A 6,000-nucleotide genomic window follows, 5' to 3' on the forward strand; every position below is an offset into this window, starting at 1 on the left:
AGAAAAGGAAAATGTACAAAATGTATACTTAATTATTTAGTTTTCCAAAAATAAAATTACATAAAAAGTACTAATCTTAAATATAGAAAACAAACTTATCTGAGATACAGAATAACTGAAATTGCAAATTTAAAATGATTACCTGTACCAGGCAGAATCAAAGAAAGAAAGCACCCAAATATATCAACAAATATTTAGTGTATTTCTACCATGTGACAAATACTTACCTTATATGTCAAAAAAATACACCTCTCTTATACTTCACAATAATCCTATGAAGTAGGAATTACTTTTTGTCTTATTTGACTGATGAGAAAATACATTATATGTGGCATCTAAAGAAAGCCAACCTTATACAAACAGACAGCAAAATGGTGGTATCTATGGACAGGGGGTGAGGGAAATGGGGAGATGTTGGTCAAAGGGTACAAACCGATTGTTCTAAGATTAATAAATTCTGGGAATCTAATAAACTGCATGATGACTGGAGTAAAAAGAAAATAACAACCAAAAAAAGGAACATAGACAAGCAGAGAAATTGAAGAAACTTTGTCATGGTCAGTAAGCCTTCATGAAGCAGTGCCAGGATTTTAACCATGGACAACTTTCTCCATTGCTCTTTCTTTGCCAGATGCAGCATTCCACTTGGGGATTATGACCTGACATTTATTAAGTGTCCACATGCATAGCATTTTACTCATTTGGTTGTTGATAAAAAATAAGATTATATATATATATATAAAATGTATATTTATATAAAGTGAATCACTCAACAAGCTGACAAGTTTTAATTTTTACCAGTAATCTCTGGCATTGATTTCTCATTACATATAATCATGAATTTATATTAATTGAATTCAATAAGAAGTAATTGCTTTCTTTTTTGTAACTTGGGATAAGACCAAGATGCTCAACTGAATGTGTATATTCTTATGCTGTTGTTCAATGTGAACAATGAGAGTACTGTACATCCACTAAGAATATGCACTACTTTTCACCTTTTAGTTGGTGTAATTTATCCCATAATTAAGCACGTGTATATGAAAGTTTAGACTTGAACCATAACTTGGGGCGAAGGAGACAAATATTGTGTATGAGGAAACCACAGACTCAGCAGCAGATCCTTTTTCATACTTGGCCAGCCTCCTTCTACATGTGTGTGGGCATCTTAATGAGAGTAGATGCATAACTTCTCAGGAAATGGCTACAGCAAAGCAGGGTCAAACAAGCAAAATGCTGTAGGAGTTGCTGGAGAAATGTCTGGCGAAGAATAGATATTGATGGCTTGATATTATGCAATCCATGTCTAAGAGGTGTTGTAGTCATGCCAGGGGCCTTTTGCAGGGGTAGAACAAAGCAGCATGATTCTGGAGCCTCATCTTTAAGTGCGCTTTCCTTCGAATGACATCTCTCTTCCCTTTTTAATTGTGGGTTTGAATTTAATTGTAGAGTGTGTCTCACTGAGAATGTAAAATTTGGGGCCAGAACGTGTGGGTATGTGTTCAGTCCTTGGCAGCTGTGCAGCTTACCCTCTCTGTGCCTTGGTTTCCTCATTTACAAAGAGCTGCTATGGTGCTTAAATAAGTTCAACCGCGTAAAATAAGTTAGAGCAGCGACTGGGACAGAGCAGGGTCTCAGTAACGTGGATGTTATTGCTACGATTATCCCAGAGCTAGATTTCTTTAAAGCCACTTGCCAACTAATCTCCAACAAGGTATTAGCTGTTTCAGCTAAGGTGTTTATACTTAAGGGTATTAAAATTTAATTAGGTGACTCCTGAAGTCTAGAGAACCTTCAAAGTTCAAAGGACAGGACATCTAATTGTGGAATTTCAGACACTTTGTATCGGGCCCCCGGAGAGGAAGGGCGGCTATAGAGGCAGTTTGTGGCGGCTGGCACCCCTCGAATTACTGTGTGTGTGGGCAAATGTTTTCTCCATCTGTCTGTACAGGCGGCCCAGAACAAGGAACGAGGAGAGAAAACAAAACCTAAACTCATGGGAGGAAATAAGTGCAGACTGAAGAAAGAGCAGAGGGAGAGTTTCATGACAATACAGCTGTCTTTTGGATGCTCAGGCTGCTTAATGGAACAACGTTGTGATATTCTTCAAACACTGTTGAAATGATCCTGATTTGTGTTTGCACGTGGCTTCTATAAGATTCTACACGAAAATATGAGAATGAATGATTCAAGTCGGCTGAGCCTGTTTGCGGAGCAGCCATTTGATGAAATTATCTGCACCAGAGAAGTGTGCATGCAGATGATGACCCTCAGTGACCTTTGACTGTCCTCCTCCAGTCATTTTATATTTGTAAGGACACTACGTTAACTCTTGTGAATAACCAACCAAACAGTGAAACAGTGAAAACAATTTAAGGATATAGTAGAACTTTTCTTGCTCCCATACGTCCATAATTACAAATTTGTGTCTGAGCTGAATGCTGGCAAGTAGGACGAATTAAAAAGAAATCAGAAAAAAATCAGAAATCAGAAAGAAAAAAAGGAAGGAAGGAAGAAAGAAAAAAAAGAAAAATGGTGGAAACGCAAAACTTCTTGAAATAAAATAATAAAATTAAAGCATTAACAGGGTGGGGGTGTGAGTTCTCAAGCTCTTGGTGGAGCGTCTTCACTTAACCACATGAAATGACTAAGGTTTGGAGGATCAGGGAGGTGAAATCGTGACTGCTGTTCTTTAGCCCTTGGATGGCAAAGGTTATGCTCTCTTCCTTTGAGTTATTTCCTGCCATTTTTCTCCTGATGTATGAACCATTTTGTTCAAGATACTTTAGGTAGGCTCCCTCTAAAAGGTTTCCTAGTAACCTCCACTGGCTTACTGTTTCTTCCCCGCTTCCTTCCCCCTGATAACACTCCGTCTTGCAAGCCTGAAAGATGCAAGCTGGGTGCACACCTCCAGTAGTGGCGACTGCTAGGCTGTTCTGAAGTGTTTTCGAGAGGCTGGATTAAGCCTGTCAGTGGCTGTAAAGACTACCTGTTAAAGAGTGCTCATAATTAGCTTACTGACTATTTGGAGAAAGCGCTCCTGGCTTCTCTGTGCCCAGTCCTTATTGAGTGAGCTACTGCGGAATGAAACAAATGTGTTCTTTATAATGATGAGGTCATTTTTACGCTTATTAGTCTTTAAAGCAAGCTGTTTCTTATAGAACAAAGTTGGATTTGAGAGAGAGAGAGAGAAGATGATGAAGATGATGACTTGTAGAAAGGAAAAGAAAAGAAGCCTTTGTGTGTATGTGCTCACATATTTTATTAAAAGTTTTAGTGGCTGCTCCAAGAGGAAGGTGTCCGTGCCTTTAATCATTTTCATTTTAAAAACAGAGCCTTATATTTCCACATCTTCTGCTGTCCCAGAGGGCAGCTAGGCCAACTTTAACAACATTAATTTCTCTTTATGACAGGACCAGTGCTGCCCCAGGTCTTCCGAACTGCCTAAAATGTCTGGAAAAGCAGATAATGAAGAGGATATTAGAATTGTAAACAAGAACAATTTTGTAATAAAAACCATATATTTTCTCCATTGGACTTTGGGCTTAATACTGTGGCAGCAAAAGTGTCACGAGTCATAATTTGTTGATGGCTACTGAGCATTAGTTATAGTTAGAGCATGTGCATAAAGGGCAAGTCCTCCTGGCATCGCATTAAAGGAGATCTCGGATGGGTAATTGCAATTTCGTTGTTCTAATGTGTCTCTTTCGTTGGATTTTCCATTGTGCTACCTGATGAAAAGAACTTGTGCATTACAACTTCCCAGTGCTCACAGAGACTTTTGCCCTTATGCAGCGGTATTTTGCACAAGTTTAAAGGATTTCTTAATAGTGAATGTGAAAGGATCACGCTACTAAAAGTCAAAGGAGACCCATGTCCAACCCTGCACTACCTTCCAAAGGTTTAGGAGGAATCTCGATTGGAGTGCTGACAGCAGAATCACTTCCCTGCCAGCTCTGTTTCTCCAGCAGCACGTCCCTGCTTCTATCATCTATTCTTCCTTCTTGCTGACAGGGTTTATAAGTCTGATACAATGGACTTAGAAACAGTAGATTTTTCCGAAGAAACGGAGTGCCCTTCTTTGTTTGTCTGCAAGGAATGTGGGTGCAAAGTGCACCATGTGAGCATTATCGTCTGTTAATATCATAAACAGGACGATCTTCTTGTCTTAAGGTTTATGGCAGCTGAGAAAGTTCATCCTGCGCTTAACCTTTTGTCTTTCCCTCCTCCTTTGTTGTCCTGATTCACACAGAAGAAATCTGAACACATAATCCTAAAAACACAGCAATTTCCAATAATATGGTTTTCATTTGCATTTCATATCTGCTTTTATTGTACTCAGTGGCCTACATTTTATAATCTATTCCTTGAGTTTAGTTTTGCAAGACAAACAAAGATACACCAAACCTTTCAATTTCTACTGGGATCTTTTCCTATCAAAGATAATAATGAAAATGTTTATATTTTCAATTAGCCAAAACTTATTTGCACATTTGCGTGATTTCCTTTTCAAAGCTGCGAATAGTATCATAGCCTGTGTTTCAAAAAAGACCACAGTTATTCTAACGAAGGCTAGAGTAAGATTCCAAATACTGTAATTTCTAAGTGAAAAGGGAAGGCACGCTGTGTTTTATGAAATCTTTTTAAATATTACGATTTTAAAAATAAGGGCAGAAACCTTTCATCTGCATCTCTTGGCACCCAATTCGCTTTTTCGCAGCTAGGATGTGCAGGTAATCAGCTTCGTCACTGTGGCGTGGTCAGGTGAGGGGTGTGTGTCTTTCAGACAAGCTGGGAGAGTGGGATCCCATTCTGAGAGAGAGCTCTGGCTTAATACAAAGTAAAAGACAAAAATGAGCACTCTTCTCTTATTTAGGCACCTGTCCCGAGGTTGGGGAAAAGAAAATTTCCTCGTGTAGATTTTGCCCAAGAGATCAGAGATAACCACCTTGCCTTCTGTGTCTAATAAGATGTGAAGAGGGGCAGAAATAATGAGTATTACATTGTATTTTTCATGTAAAAGCCTGAGAAACAAAACGTCCTGAGCACTGGCAGTGATTCCAGTCATTTTCAAATGAAAAGGGCTATTTGTTTCCAAATTACAGCGGCCACTGGAATGCATACGTTTATGGCTCAGAAATCCTCATTTTGTGAAGTCAAATTACCTTTCAGTAATTTAGTCACTGCAGGCTTTCTCCTGCTGACTGGTCAGGAGCTATCAGATAGCTTGCAGCTGCAGGCTGAAGCCCGACCATTTTTTTTTTTTTTTTCCTGGGACAGGCAGTTGGTTAGTAGAGCCATCAGAACGGCATCTGTCATCCTGCTAGGCCCAAATTGTTTTCTATGATGGATGTCACAGTCTGTATGATCAAAATAGAAGCCCTGCTGCTTTTAATTGCAAAATCGGAGTCCTTGCACATTTGTTATTATGCCGAGGTTATTACCTCACACAAAATGAATTAACAGGTGAAAATAATTGATGAGAAGCATCTAGGGATTTTTAGCCTCTTCAAAGAGACTTTGTAATTATGGCATAATGAATGTTCTGAGACATATCTGTGGGGGGCAGCATGAGACCACCAAAGATCTCTTCAGATTGATGATAAGTTCTACTGAATTCTACTGTAATACTGCTTAAATTTACTTAGCAATTAGTTTAATAGACCTACATGATTCATGATAACATACTGAGAATTTTTAAATAAGTTTGTTCCATCAATCTATAAATTAAGCTACTTACCTCAGCTCTCTTCGCAAGGTGATAGAAAACGTGAACCCATCAGAATTTCTAAAACCAAGATGACATAGAATAAGGGCTCGGGTTTCAGAAATACCTGACTAAATGCTGCTGGCATCTCACGTAATTTCTCTTCCCCTTTTCCAATAGCTTGTGAAAAGAGCCTCACCAAATTTTGTCCAAATATAGTTTTAAGAGTTTCCCAGCACGTGAAGACTCTGCATTTGTCCTGTGAAGTAAATCGTTTAAACATTTTGCAGGCT

This window comes from Equus asinus, chromosome 12, assembly GCF_041296235.1.
Source record: "Equus asinus isolate D_3611 breed Donkey chromosome 12, EquAss-T2T_v2, whole genome shotgun sequence".
NCBI classification, from domain to species: domain Eukaryota; kingdom Metazoa; phylum Chordata; class Mammalia; order Perissodactyla; family Equidae; genus Equus; species Equus asinus.